This window comes from Chlorocebus sabaeus, chromosome 22, assembly GCF_047675955.1.
Source record: "Chlorocebus sabaeus isolate Y175 chromosome 22, mChlSab1.0.hap1, whole genome shotgun sequence".
NCBI lineage: Eukaryota > Metazoa > Chordata > Mammalia > Primates > Cercopithecidae > Chlorocebus > Chlorocebus sabaeus.
The window spans coordinates 73687582-73703869 of record NC_132925.1 but is presented as its reverse complement, the minus strand read 5'-3'; positions in this window follow the sequence as shown (position 1 = coordinate 73703869).

Genomic DNA, 16288 nt, shown 5'->3' with positions numbered 1-16288 from the left:
CTATAGCAAAGTGCATAAATCTTAAGTGTTCACTGCTCTGTGTAATTTAAATATGTACACAGGCAGTATGCAGTGGTCATGCCTGTAATCCCAACACTCTGGGAGGCTGAGGAGGGAGGATTGCTTGAGCTCAGGAGTTTGAGACCAGCGCCTGGACAACATAATGAGACCTTGTTTCTCAAAAAAAAAAAAAAAAAAAAAAAAAATTAGTTGGGCATGGTGACATGTACCTGTATCCCCAGCTTCGTAGGAGGCTGAGGTGGGAGGATCGCTTGAGCCTAGGAGGTGGACGCTGCAGGGAGCCATAACGGCACCATTGCACTCTAGCCTGGACGACAGATTGAGACTGTCTCAAAAAATAAGAATAAAAATATCGGTAAGTAAGTAAATTAAACAACCACATACCTCCAACCCAGATCAAGATGGAGAATATTTCCAGCACCCAGGTTTCCTCATACTCTTCCTAATTGGTACTTCCTCCAATGATAACTCATATTTAATTTTTTTGTAACTTTTCATTTTGAAATAATTTCAGCCTTACAAAAAAATTGCAAAGTAGTATAAATTATCCCCGCCTACCCTTTACTCACCTTTCCCAAGTCATGAAATACTTATAAAAACCAGGAAATTAACATCAATAGAATTCCATAGACCTTATTCACCTTTCACCAATTTTCCACGAATGTCTTTTTTTCTGGTCCAGGATTGATGCCAGGTTCACACATTGTATCCTGTTGTTATGTTTCTTTAGCCCACTGCAATCTGGGACAGTTCCTCTGTCCTTCCTGTCTTTTATGATAGTTTGAAAGAGGCTGGTCAGTTATTTTATATAATATCCCTCAATTTAAGTTTGTGTGATGTTTTCTCATGATTAAATTCAGGCTTTGCATTTTTGGCAATGCTGTGACAGAGATCTTATGCCCTTCTTAGTGCTTACTGTCTGGAGGTACATGATAATGGCTCACTGGTAGTGATATTAGCCTTGATCACATGATAAAGGCGGTATCTACAAGATCTCTCAACTTTAAAGTTATTATTTCTGCTTTTCTAATTAATAAATATCTTGTTGGGAGACATTTTGAAATGATGCAAATGTATTGTTACTCATCATACATTTACCTACTAATTTTAGCACCCATTGCTGTTTGCCAAATAGTGGTTCTCTACTTTGACCATTCCTTCTACATTTATGAATTGGAATTCTATTGTAAGAAAGAGATATCCCTTCTCCCCATTTACTTTTTTTTTGGAGACTGAGTCTTGCTCTATTGCCCAGGCTGGAGTGCAGTGACGTGATCTCGGCTCACTGCAACCTTTGCCTCCCAGGTTCAAATGATTCTCCTGCCTCAGCCTCCCGAGTAGCTGGGATTACAGGCACCTGCCACCATCCCTGGGTAATTTTTGTATTTTTAGTGAAGACGGGGTTTCACCATGTTGGCCAGGCTGATGTTGAACTCCTGACCTCAAGTGATCCACCCACCTCTGCCTCCCAAGGTGTTGGGATTACAGGTGTGAGCACCAGGCCTACTTTTTTTTGTTTTTTTCCCCGAGGCAGTCTTGTTCTGTCACCCAGACTGGAGTGCAGTGGTGCGATCTCAGCTCACTGCAACCTCTGCCTTTCAGGTTCAAGTGATTCTCATCCCTCACCCTCCTGAGTAGCTGGGACTACAGGTATGAGCCACCACTCCTGGCTAATCTTTTGTATTTTTAGGATGGGGTTTTGCCACGTTGGCCAGGCTGGTCTTCAGCTCCTGGCCTCAAATGATCTGCTCGCCTTGGCATCCTAGAGTGCTGGGATTGCAGACGTGACCTACCGCGCCCAGCCCCCATTTACTTTTTTATTCAGTTATTTACTTATTTAAATGTATTAATTAAATTTTATATACTATATTGTAATAAGTACATTTAAAATTGTTTTATAATTATATATCTTGTATATTTATTTACCCACTATTCATTTAGTGTCAGCCTGTACTCATGGCTATTTTCTCTTATTTTTTGTGTTATAACCCATCACCGTCAGTGTTTATTGCTCACATTGTCCCAGCTTTGGTCATTGGGATTGTCTTCATGCTTGCTCCTGTGTCTACTTTCTGGAATCATAAGATGTTCCAGGCTTATCTCATGCTTTTCCTGCCCCAGTGCTGGAATCAATCATTTCTTTAAGAAGCTCTTATTCTTTTCTTATTTATTTATTTATTTATTTATTTATTTTAATAATAAAAGACTAGAGATGGGATCTTGCTACATTGATCAGGCTGGTCTCAAACTTCTGGCCTCAAGCAATCCTCCCATCTCAGCCTCCCAAAGAGCTGGGATTACAGGCAGAGCCACTGTGCCCGGCCAAGAGACCCTTATTATTTTCACTGGGGAATGGCATAGAGACAGAGATCTGGGCTCATTGCTTCTGAGGTGTCATTGCTTTCATTGCTTCTAGGTCCTTTGAGTAGAAAGCACTTGGACACATACATGTATATACTAACATACACACACATCTACTTCTATTTCTACGTCTGTCTGTATAGCTGTGTAGCTATGTCTATAAAACTGTGGTTCTGGCTGGGCGTGGTGGCTCATGACTGTGATCCTAGCACTTTGGAAGGATGAGGCAGGAGGATCGCTTGAGCTCAGAAGTTCAAGATCATCATGGGCAGCATGGTGAGATCTTGTCTCTACAAAAAATTTAATAATTAGCTGGGTGTGGTGGCACATGAGCACACATAACATACCTTCAGAGTTGCTAATCCATACACCTCTGAAGATAAAATTTAACTAGAATACAATATTTGTGTACAGTTTTTAGTCTTGTAATGTATAGCAAAAAAAAATATTGTGTTCTAAATTTACTTAGGTTAGTTTGTTCAACCCCTACGCCCAGTGATTATTGTCAGTAGTATCTCAGTTTTATTTGTTAATGTTTGTATTCTGTTTCTTTTCTCCCTACATCCTGGTTGGTTTCAATTATGTATTTATTTCTTTAGGATGTAAAACATTACCATGATTCTGGAATCTAGAACTATACTCAGAAGTATATCATTCTCCTTTCATATGTTCCACCCCTTTCCTATTTCCCCATTCTTTCCACCCCATTTCCACTTTTCTGTTGTTAATCAGTCTCATTAGTTTCCATGGTGTCCATCCTTTGTGTATCTCCTTTCATCTCCTTCTTTCTTACACAGAGGTAGCCCACTACAGATACTCTGTTTTCTCACTTGAAACATGCTATTGGAAATTACTTTATACCAGTTCACTGAGAACTTCCTCATTCTCTTTTTCTCTTTTTACAGCAACACAATACTCCATTGTGTGAGTGTGATTCAGTTTATTCATCCAGTATCCCATCTGTGGGCATATAGGTGGTTTCCAGTATTTTACAATGACAAACAATGCTATAATTATTTGTGTGTATTTTTGTAATGTTGGAAATGTATCTCCACTATGAAGTCCTAGAAAGGGAATTGCTGGCTCAACAGGTTAGGGGGTAATTTTGTCAGGTACTTCCAAATTCCCCTCTGTAGGGATTGTACCATCATGTATTTCCATCAGCAGTGTGTGACAGCGCCTATTTCCCTGTGATCTTGCTATCAGAATGATTTGCCATACTTTATTTTTTTATTTTTTATGTTTTTGAGACAGGATCTCGCTCTGTCACCCCTGCTGCAGTGCAGTGACTTGATCATGACTCACTGCAGCCTCGACCACCCAGGCCCAACTGATCCTCCCACCTCAGCTTCCTGAGTAGCTGGGACTACAGGTGAATGCCGCCATGCCTGGCTGATTTTTATATTGTTTATAAAGAGTGGGGTTTCACCATGTTGCTCAGGCTGCTCTCGAACTCCTGGGCTCAAGCGATCTGCTCACCCTGGCCTCCCAAAGTGCTAGGATTACCAGAGTAAGCCACCATGCCCAGGCTATCATACCTTTGGATTTTTACAAATCTAGCAGGTGGGGAATGGTATTTCAATATTGTTTTAATTTACATTTATCTAATTGGGGGCAGTTTGCACGTCTTGTCATAAGTTTAAGGACCATCTGTACATCTGTATTTTTTGTGCTGAATTGTCTGTCCATGTGTCTTTCCCCTTCTTTTATTAGTTTTAATCTCATTTTAAAATGTTCTCTCTCTCTTTTTTGGAAACAGAGTCTTGCTCTGTTGCCCAGGCTGGAGTGCAGTGGTGTGATCTCTGCTCACTACAACCTCCGCCTCCTGGGTTCAAGTGATTCTCGTGTCTCAGCCTCCTGAGGAGGTGGGACTACAGGTGTGCACCACCATGCCGGACTAATTTTTTTTTTATTATTTTATTTTCATAGACACAGTGTTTCACCATGTTGCCCAGGCTGGTCTTGAACTCCTGAGTTCAGGCAATCTGTTGACCTCAGCCTCCCAAAGTGCTAGGATTACAGGCGTGAGCCACCACACCCAGGTAGAGGTATTAGTCTTTTTATATATATATACGTATTGCAAATATTTTCTTTAGGTTTGTCCAGTTGTCTTTTTGTCATACACAATTGTTAATGTGTATGACAAAATACACATTATGCAGTCAAATTTATCCCTCTTTTATTGCCTCAGGATTTTTGAGTCATTATAAAGTCTTTCCCTACATTAAGGTTAATGAGGAATTCACCCATGTTTTCTTTTAGTATATGTACAGTTTTATTTATTTTTTCCTTTTTCATTTAGCTTCCTGGTCCATTTGGAGTTCATTCTTGTGTGTGATGGGAGATATGAGTTTAATTTTATCTTTTACAAGTGGCTATTCATTTATCTCAGCCCTGTTTAGTAAAAATCTATCTTTGACCCAGTGATTTGAAGTGCCATCTTTATCTTATGCTAAATGTGTTCATTTCAACTTGAATCTATATTTGGGTGTTTTATTCCACAAGTCTGTCTTTTTTTTTTTTTTTTTTTTTTTTTTTTTTTTTTTTTTTTTTTTTTTGCACCTGTTACACTGCTTTGATTATAAAGTCTATTGGTCTGGTGAAGCAAGACCACCTTTGAAGTTTTTCTTTTTCAGTGTGGGTAACAACTATCCTGACTTCTATCCCCTTAGATTGAATTTGCCTGTTTTTGAACTTCATGTAAATAGAATCATATGGTATCTGTTATTTTATGTCTGACTTCTTTCATTTGATCTTGTATCTGTGAGATACATTCATGCTGTTGGAAGTAGTGACACCTTGTTCATTTTCAGTGTTGTGTTGTATTTCTTTGTATGCCTCTACCACAACTTATCAATCCGTTCTTTTGTTGATACATATGTAAATTGTTTCCAGTTGGGTGCTGTTGTAAAGAGAGCTATTATGAACTTTTTTTTTTTTTTTTGGCACACTCATGCACACATGTCTCTTGGAATTCCTAGGAGTGAAATTGCTTGGTCATAGGATAAATGAATATTTAGCTTTGGTAGACAATACCAAGCAGTTGTTCAAAGTGTCTGTACCACTTTGTAGTCCCACCAGCCATGTATAAGGTTTTCAGGTGTTGCATAGCCTTGCTAGCACTCGGTATTGTCAGTCTGTTTTTTTTTTTTTTAAACTAAAAAGTAAACTTTGATGTCGAAGATGCAAACTTGGGGAAGGCAGAAAGATCACACACAAGGCTGTCACTTCACACTTGGGAGGTTCACAGCGGCCCAGACGGTGGGGAGGCCGGGAGTATTGTCAGTCTTTGAAGCTGCCTTAAAAGAAAAGAAAAGAAAGAATACCTTGTATGACATAATTCTTCTTCCTCTTGAAGCTCAAGAGTCATTTCCTAAACAGGAAATGGCTAGAAACAAAACAAAACAAACCCAGCAAGCCCCATTTTTAAAAACACACCTAACAAGTTACTTATGGCAGTCATCGGTTTTATAGAAAAATGTAGAAAAGCTGTTTGAGCCTAGATCAAATGTAGCAGGCAGTTTGTTTACCCCAAAGCCATTTTCAGGCTGGGACAGTGACTCACAAGTGTAATCTCAGCACTTTGGGAGGCCAAGGCAGGTGGATTAACTGAGGTCAGGAGCTCGAGACTAGCCTGACCAACATGGTGAAACCCTGTCTCCACTAAAAATAGAAAAATCAGCCAGGCGTGATAGCACATGCCTGTAGTCCCTGCTACTTGGGAGGCTGAGGCAGGAGAATCGCTTGAACCTGGGAGGCAGAGGTTGCAGTAAGCCAAGATTGCGCCACTGCACTCCAGCCTGGGCAACAAGAGCGAAACTCTGTCTCAAAAAAAAAAAAAAAAAAAAAAAGGCCATTTTCTTCCTTTTCGTCTTTCTAGCAGTTTTGTTCAGCATGTTCAGCAGGGAAGGTGATCTTATCCCTAGCTTAGGAGCGAATCTTGATACACCTAAGCTAATCAAGGCTTTCTCTTTTTGTTGAGACAGTCTCTGTCACTCAGGCTGGACTGCAGTGGTGCGATCTCAGCTCACTGCAGCCTCCACCTCCTGAGCTCAAGTAATTCTCCTGCCTCAGCCTCCTGAGTAGCTGGGATTACAGGCATGAGCCACCACACCTGGCTAATTTTTGTATTTTTGAGTAGAGATGGGGTTTCACCATGTTGGCCAGGCTAGTCTCAAACTCCTGACCTCCAGTGATCCTCCAGCCACAACCTCCCGACGTGCTGGGATTACAGGTGTGAACCGTGGTGCCCAGCCCTAATCAGGGCTTTCTTATTCCTCTCACCAGCAGTTAGTTTAGGAATGAGCATGTGACCCAGCCTGGCTAATAAAATATGAGGTATGAGGAACAGTGGCATAGCTCTGGAGAGGAGGGCTCCTGGGAAAGGCAGCTTTTTACTGCTAAAGAAACTCCAGCAGAGACGGCCCCTTTTTGCCTCCGGATGTGGTATGTCTGGATGTGATGCCTGGAACTACAACAGCCATCTGGCTGCCAGCCGAAAATGAAGCAAATCCATGAAAGAATCAGAACAAATGGAGATGGAGCCTTAAATACAGGATCTGGAACCTACCCTATCCAAGTTTATGTGAAGTAACAAATCCACCGATTGTTTAAAACCATTTGAGCTGGGATTTTCTATTACTGACCATTCCACCTAATACCGCTAGTACTGGGCTTTGTTAGAATAACGTAGAATAACAAAGGGGAGACAAGGCTCTTTCTTATCCCCTGCAAATATGTTTTAGCAACCTCTCCTTTGTTCTAAACCAGTGGTTTTCAATCTTTAGCGTGCCTCAAAATTACCTGGAGAGTTGATTAAAACAGCTTGGTGGACTTAGCTGTCAGAGTTTCTGATTCAGTGGGTTTGAGATGAGGTCAAGAATTTGCATTTTTAGCAAGTTCCTAAGTGACTCTGAGGCTGCTGGTCCAGGGACCACACTTCAAGAGTGATTATTCTAGAATACAGACACCATCTTACTGCATTTAGTAATATGTTTTTTTAAAAAGTCAGATAATATATATCATGGGCATGGGCTTCTTTTTCATGTTGAGATATATATATATATATATTTATTTATTTATTTATTTATTTATTTATTTATTTATTTATTTTGAGACAGAGTCTCACTCTGTGGTGCAGGCTGGACTGCAGTGGTGCGATCTTGGCTCACTGCAATCTCTGCCTCTCGAGTTCAAGCAATTCTCCTACCTCAGCCTTCTGAGTAGCTGGTACTACAAGCACGCACTACCAAACCCAGCTAATTTTTGTATTTTTAGTAGAGATGGGGTTTCACCATCTTGGCCAGGCTGATGTTGAACTCCTGACCTCAGGTGATCCACCCACCTCAGCCTCCCAAAGTGCTAGGATTATAGGCCTGAGCCACCGCGCCCGGCCAAAAAATAGAAATCTTTATCATCATTTTGAATAACTACCTAGTATTGCATTATGTGGATATACTAGAATTTATATCACTGTTTCTAATAGCATATTCAGTTATTTTGTGGGGATTTTTTTGTATTATTACATTAACATGAACAACTCTATCATAAGTATCATTTTGTATCAATCCTGATTAACTGTTTAATAATTTCCTTAAGGCAAATCCTAAAAGTAGAATTGCTGGATCAAAGGGAAATGTTTGGGGCTTTTTTTTTCTCATATCATCTTCATAATCCACCTAATTTCTACTTCCAGATATATTGCCCTTAGATTTAGATATTTTGCCAGGGGACTTCTGGTTGATCCTGCCTCAGCTGGCCAAGGCCTTGGCCATTTGCCCTGTAGGGGTCTTTCTTTCATGTTGCAAGAGTTGAACACTAAAGACCATAGCACTGCCAGGCCTGGGCTATCTCATTCCTAACAGTTAATTTAATAATTTTTACCAGGGAGAGAAGGGAAGCCTGGGAAGTTCTTAAGACTTCTGTCTTTCACTACATCATGAGAATTGGAGCGTACTTTCTGTCTTTGTCATATTTCTATTTGAGAATAGAGGCAACCAACTGCTCAATACTCCAAAGAGAAAGAAAGAAGTTGCATTCGGATGTCATCTGTCCATCATCTCAGACATAAAAGAAAGTCACCCTGCAGAGAGAAATGCTGGGTCCAAGTTATGTCTTCATGCTTGACCATAGAATAATTTATTTTCAGATGTACTTGCCCTCCTAAATCAGAGCAACACTTCTAGTTTAGCTGGGACTTCTGGTAGAATTCAGAAAAGTGTCCTCAGTTGAGTGTGTTGGTTCATGCCTATAATCCCAGCACTTTGAGAAACCAAGGCGAGCGGATTGCTTGAGCCCAGGAGTTTGAGACCTGCCTGGGCAAATGGTGAGACCCTGTCCTTACCAAAAAAATAAATAAAAACAAAAATTAGCTGGGTGCGGCGGTACACACCTGTAGTCCCAGCCTCTTGGAGGCTGAGATGGGAGGATCACTTGAGCCCATGAGGTTGAGGCTGCAGTGAGCCATGATTGTGCCACTGCACTCCAACCTGGGCAACAGAGGGAGACCCCATCTCAACAAAAACCAAAAAACAAAAAAGTTTCCTCACCAGAAGAGAGCTGGCAAACAAAATACCAATTATGACTGGCTTTGGCTTGACTTCTTTAGAAAGTAGAGCCTGGGGCAAAGCTTAAGGTGCCTAATGGAATTTTATTATTATTATTATTATTCATTTTGTTTTGTTTTTTTTGGTTTTTTTGAGACAGAGTCTTGCTCTGTGGCCCAGGCTGGAGTGCAGTGGCCGAATCTCAGCTCACTGCAAGCTCCGCCTCCCAGGTTCACGCCATTCTCCTGCCTCAGCCTCCCGAGTAGCTGGGACTACAGGCGCCCGCCACCTCACCCGGCTAGTTTTTTGTATTTTTTAGTAGAGATGGGGTTTCACCGTGTTAGCCAGGATGGTCTTGATCTCCTGACCTCGTGATCCACCCGTTTCGGCCTCCCAAAGTGCTGGGACTACAGGCTTGAGCCACCACGCCCGGCCCCTCATTTTGTTTTGTTTTTCTATAGAGATGGGGTCTTGCTGTGTTGCCCAGGCTAGTCTTGAACTCCTAGGCTTAAGCAATTCTCCTGTCTCAGCCTCCCAAAGTGCTGGGATTACAGGCATGAACTACTGCACCCAGCCCAATTTTATTTTAAATATAAAAGTTTGTGTCTCTTTCACTTAAAAACACAGTATTGACTGGTTCATTATGTCACTGATATGTAGCATCCAAGGTTGTTTCAACTGTTGCCAATTCTCAGCCATTGTGTGGGGTGGGGGTAGATGAAGAGAGAGAAAGAGAGAGGAAAGGGAGGAGGAAGATGATAGAGAGAGAAGGGGTGTTGAGGGAGAGGTGTAAACTTGCTTGTTTTCAGGCGCAATTTCTGGAATTTGCATATACCACTTCCACTCACATCCGACAAGCAAGAACTTGGTCAAATAGCCACTCAGTTCAAAGAGTTTGTTCTGTATCTGTGCAGTCATGAGGAAGGCACTAAAATTTTGATCTGGGAGTTTCAAACCCAGGGAGGTGGTGAGGGCAAAAGACAAACCAGGCAAGGAAAGATATGAAGCAAGGTGATGCTTTGTATCTGGAGCCAGTCATGAGGAGACACGTGGGCTGCTCAGCAGGCTCGCTTGGTTTGCACACAGTTCTTTCTGCAAGGGTTGCAGAGGGGAACTATGACTGGAAATAGTCCCTGGGAGAGGAAAAAGAGGGGAGATTCATCTGTTCCTATCTCGTATTTCCTGTTGGTTTGTTCCTGCTGGCCGAGGCTTACACCCGTAAGGAGCGACACCTCCTCTCTTCCTGTTGTGTAACCCATCCCCTTGGCAACGGCTCAGGAAGGAGATCCCATGCCCTGGGAGTGGAAGGGTAACCCACATGAATGAGGGGCACGGACCAGGAGAGGGGAAGCACCTGAGAAGGTTTACCAGGTCTGTGTTCCAATATATTACTTAATGGCATTTTGAGTTGAAAATAAAAAGGGCTTTGATGAAAACTTTTCTAATTGATGTCCATCTTTTGGAGTCCTGAATTGGTTTCTCAGTACCTTGCAAAAAGAACTAATTGATCAGAGACTGATAGGGAGAAGGGCATCTCCCTTGATCTTTGACCAAGAGTTCTTCTAGTCAAAGAATGTTTTTGTCAGACATTGCAGAGACCTAAAGGAGGGTTTCTTCTCCCTGCCCTCCCCAACCCATGGATGTCCATTAGGATGCTGCAGAAAGTGTTCCCTCCCTCCCTTCCTTTCTTCATTTTTTCTTCCTCTTCCCTTTCCTCTCTTCCTCTCCTCTCCCCTTTCCTTCTTTCCTTCCTTCCAAAAGGGAAATTTGACAGTGATTACCTTTGTTTTGTTAAGAAGCATGAACTCCTTATGGCATTTGTCCTAGAAAACAAGCAATGTGCAAAGTGGCCTTTCCATATGGCATAGAATATGGACTACTAGCCAACCAAGTTAGAATATACTTTAGGCTGCCTTTGTCTGGGCGTGACAAATTTCTTTACTGTGAATCTGTGAACTTAGAAATGCAACTGAATCAGGTTGGGCGTGGTGCTCACACCTGCAATCCCAGCACATTGGGAGACCGGGGTGAGAGGATAGCTCGAGGCCAGTTCAAGATCAGCCTGGAAGACAAAATGAGAGCACATGTCTACAAAAAAATGTAAAAGCGAGGCTTGGTGGGATGTGCCTGTAGCCCCCAGCTATTTGAGAGGCTGAGATGGGAGGACTGTTTGAATCCAGGAAGGTAGAAGGTAGAGGCTGCAGTGAGTTGTGATTATGCCACTGGGCAACAGATAAGCAAAAGACCCTCCACCCAAAATGAGAAGTGGCTTCAGTGGAAGCATCTGGCTGCTCTCCAGTGATCTTTAAAAACAGAAAATTGATCATATTGGCACAACTGCTGTTTGAGAGTCTGAATGCTTAGTGATTAAGCTCACGTCCTCTAGATTCAAAAGCATCTAATTCTAAATCTTCGTCTAAGTATCTCAGTGAACTTAGGGATGTTACTGAACACTTGGACTCAGTTTTATTTTCAGTATAATGGGGATTATAATACCATGCAGTATTATAATAGTATCTGTTACACAAAATTAGCCAGGCGTGGTGGTGTGTGCCTATAATCCCAGCTACTCGGGGGGTTGAAGCAGAAGGCAGGAGAATCACTTGAACTCGGGAGGCAGAGGTTGCAGTGAGCTGAGATCATGCCATTGCACTCCAGTATGGGCAACAAAAGTGAAACCTCATCTCAAAAATCATAATAATAATATCTGTTATACTACTATCTACCTTACATGAGTGTTGTAAGGGCTAAATGAGATAAAACATGTCAGGTTCCTGGCACATAATACATGCTCAGTGAATGGCAGAAGCTATTGTTTTCATGGTAGTAGTCGTCGTCATCATCATCATCATCTTATTGTATGGCTTACTATTGTTCCACTGAGGATTGTAGAATAAAATATTGACACTGCTCAAGGTATTTAACATTTGAGGGTCTTTAGTGACCCTTCATTTCAGTAAAGGGACACTAGCAATTATGGTCAAGCATGCAGGCACGTGAGGATGGTGCTTGCACAGTATCAATCCCCCAGTCGTTGGTTTGTTACAGGTTATACCACCATCATGTTGAACTTTTTTAAAAAGTATCTTAGCCCTTCCATCAAAGGGCAAGGGTGATTACCTCCAGTTTCTTTCCCAGTGTCTTCTTATGAAAACTTGTGCTGGGCACGGTGGCTCATGCCTGTAATCCCAGCACTTTGGAAGGCCATGGCGGGCAGATCACCTGAAGTCAGAAGTTCGAGACCAGCCTGGCCAACACGGTGAAACCCCCATCTCTACTGAAAATACAAAACTTAGCCAGGTGTGGTGCCAGGTACCTGTAATCCCAGCAACTTGGGAGGCTGAGGTGGGAGAATCGCTTGAACACAGGAGACGGGGTTGCAGTGAGCTGAGATTGCACCACTCCACTCCAGGCAACAGAGCAAGACTCCACCTCAAAAAAAAAAGAAAACTTGTAAATCATGTTCAGGGTTTGTTGAAATCCCTGTGGAGGTTCCAGGTCTCACCTACACACTAAAAGATTCTTCTTGTCCATGGAAGCTCTCTGGTGCTGTAGCTTAAAAGGAGCACATCTAACTTTCTAATTCCAGTCTTTATCTTAATTTGAAAAAAAACAACACCCAAACACCTTCTGTTAAGTTTATTAGGGCAATAATGTTGTGGTATTGCTAATTGCTGGCAGACACATCGATCCATTTGTTTAACCTCAGCCTAGAGTGATTTTACAGTTATCAATTCTGTTCATTGATTTCTAATAGAAAGTCAGGGCTTATCCCATAAATTCTGCAGCTGTGGAACTAGGAACATTAGGACTCTTCCTTCCTATTTTGGAGCATATATCATTGCACTGGCTCCCTACCCCCAGGAGAGATGTATTACAGATGGAGTGTGTGCCCCATAAAATAAAGTGTCATATTTCCTTGACGCAGCAATTCTTAGCCGCAAAGACAATGATTCATCTGGTCAGTGCCAGCTTCTAAATGAGAAAAAAAAGAAAGAAAGATGATTAGGAAGATTCATCCTTTGACTCTCTCTCTCCGTTTCTCTACCAAGCCTACTTTTATAAAACCACTAGGTTGCAGAATCTGCATCATGGGGTCTGAACTTTCTAGTTCTTGATCCTCGAAGGAGATAAAAGTGAAAGCAGAGTGCATCTTCTGAAAAGCATCCTGGGGAAGGTGGACTTTGAGAAGTAACCAGTTGTGGACAAATGAACAAGCTGGCTCCTGCTTTCCTCTCTGACCTCTTCTCTGGCCTTGATTCCCCCCCGACCTTCCTCCAGTCCAACCTCAGTGGACTCCTTAAAATGTCTCAAATACGCAAGTTCTTCATGATGACCTGAAACTGTTGCCCCGATCTCACAGCTGACACTTTCTCAGCACAAATGACCACTTTCTTGGAGAAGCTTCCCCAGTAACCCGGCTGAGAGGAGCTCTCACCCTATCCTGACAGTACTCTTTTAACACTTTGCCCTGTTGTATCTTTTCCTTAATGTACTAGCTGGAGTTATGGCTTTATTTACTTGCCCCAGTTTGTGCTTTTTAGTGTTTTTCTCATCTAAAACATAAATCCCATGAGAGCAAAAACCTCATTTGACTTTTTCTCTACTCCAAGGTACTGGAAAGGAATTCTAGAATTTATTTTTTTCTCCGTTTTTAATATATTTTTAAATTTTAAAATATTAACTTAAGCCCTCTTTCTTTCTTTCTCCCTTCCTTCCTTCCTTCCATTCCTCCTTCCTTCCTTCCTTTCTTTCTCTCTCTCTCTTTCTTTCTTTCTTTCTTTCTTTCTTTCTTTCTTTCTTTCTTTCTTTTCTTTTTTCTTTTCTCCTTCCTTCCTTCCTTCCTTCCTTCCTTCCTTCCTTCCTTCCTTCCTTCCTTCCTTCCTTTCTTTCTTTCTTTCTCTTTCTTTCTTTCTTTCTTTTTTCTGAGACAGGGTCCCCCACCCGTCGCCCAGCCTGGAGTGCAGTGGCACGATCTCAGCTCACTGCAACCTCCACCTCCCAGGCTCAAGCGATCCTCCCACCTCAGTCTCCCACATAGCTGGGACTACAGGCATGTGCCACCATGCTGGGCTATTGCTTTGTATTTTTGGTAGAGACAGGTTTTTCTGATGTTGCCCAGGCTGGTGTCGAACTCCTGAGCTCTAGCAATCCACCTGCCTCAGCCTCCCAAAGTGCTGAGATTACAGGCGTGACACTTGTCTGAGACTATAGAATTTAGTAAGTACAAAGAGCTCTTGATATGGGCTCAGATGATTTGGGTGGCAGTTCCAGAACTGTGTAAATGTGGTCCAGTTTCCTCTCTTCCTAAGTTTCATTTCCTCATCTGTAGAATGGGAGTAATAATACCTACCTCACAGAGTACTTGTGAAGATCATTGGAACAATGATCAAGAAAAAAATATATACATATATTTTTTGAGACAGGGTCTTCCTCTGTAGCCCAGGTTGGAGTGCAATGGCTTGATCATGGCTTGCTGTTCTCAAACTCCTGGGCTTAAGCAATCCACTTGCCTCAGCCTCCCAAAGTGCTGGGATTGCAGGCGTGAGCCACCACGCCTGGCTGATAAAATATTTTTTATTCTGTTACTGGTTTTACACTTGGGAGAGATATGAGGGGTTCCTAACGGACCTTGATAAATGAAAGAATGACAATGAAATCTCATGATACTGAAAGGGAAACTCACAATCTGAGACAGGTGGTAAAATTTAAGATGCTTAGCCCCCCAAATAGAAAGTATGGAAATTGATACCCACAAGAAATTACATCAATTGACTCTACAGATTCTAGAATGTTAGAGCAGGAAGATTTGTTAAGATACAGTTGAGTGATTTTTAGACTTGGCTCTCTGGAGTACTGGAGTTTTGTTGGAGCCCCCCCAGGATCTAGGATGTAGTGGGAAATAGCCAGGAAAGAGGAGGAGCTGAGCTGATAGAAATACATGCCCCATCTCCCCTAAGTCAATCAGATTAATTGCATTTTAATGCTTTTTTTTTTTTCACATTGTTTCAGAAGCTAGTTATTTATTGTTCAGAATCCCATTCCTCACTCATTCTTCCTGACTGTGATTTTGTGTGCAGAGAAATGGACTCAACTTCAAGCCATGGAGTGTGATCAAGGTCATTCATGACAATCCTGTTCCTCAATTTCTCAGTATCCCTGGAAGCTATGGATTGGTGTATGACCCAGTTTTAGCCCATGAAATGTGAGAACTGCTGCTAAAGTGTTTAGGAAGCTTTTATTTTCTTACTAAAAAGGGACATATGTGGCTGATATGGTCCTTTCCTTTATTCCTCCTCCCTTCCATGCTAACATCATGTCTGCCACTACAACAGCAATCTTGTGACCATGTGGCTGTAAGCACAGGAACGCCTGGAATCTCAGAAACATTGGCTCTGACCTCCGTGAGTCACTGAACCAATTCCGGCAACCACCTGGCTCCAGACTTCTTGCCATGTGAGGAAGAAGCCATTATTGTCTAAACCAGTGTAAAGGTTTTCTGTCACTTGAGTCTCAAAAAGCATTCCTCACAGATATACGTATATTGTGCTTCCAGATAAGATTTTGTTTAGATCTAGGATTCTGAGGCTAAAAAGAATTTGAAATATGACCTCATCCCATCTTTTCATTGTAGAGAGATAAGGTAACAGTTTCAGTTGTCTGCTGCTGCATTACAAACTATCTCAAAACTCCCTGGCTTAAAACAACAACTGTTTTGTTACCTCTTAGAATTCTGTGAGCTGACTGGGTTCAGCTGGGCAGTTCTTCTGCGCCTTGTGATGTCTGCATTGCCTAGAGTTACCAGTAGGCTCAATGGGCTCATTTGTCTAATGCCTTGACAGGAATAGTCAGAAGGTTGGGCTCAGCTGGAACACAGGTCCTTTCTCTCTCCTCATGCAGTTTCAGAGCTTCTCCCTGTCTATGTGGCCTCTCCATGTGGACTTCCTACATGGCAACTTCACACCCCCAAAAGCAGAAGCCACCAGGCCTTCCTAAGACTTAGGCCCAGATCCAGCTTTGTATAACATCTGTGACGTCCCTTTGGTTAAAATGAGTCAGATTTAAGGACAGAGGACTATCTGAGGGCATAAATACAAGAGGTATGTTTTATGGGAGGCAATCTTTGCTGATTAGCTCCTATAGAAACTGAGACCCAGACTGTGAAAAGTAGTTGTCTAAACTGATAGAGTCTTAAGTATTTAAATTAGAATGTCATTGAAGGGATGAGAGCTCCAAAGCAGGATGGAATGGGAGGGTGGAGGGGACAGGCAAGAGAAGGGACTTGTCCTCAGCCCAGGGTTTTTAAATCTCAGCACTGTTGACATTTGGGGCCAGATAATTGTCTGGATGGCTGCCCTGTG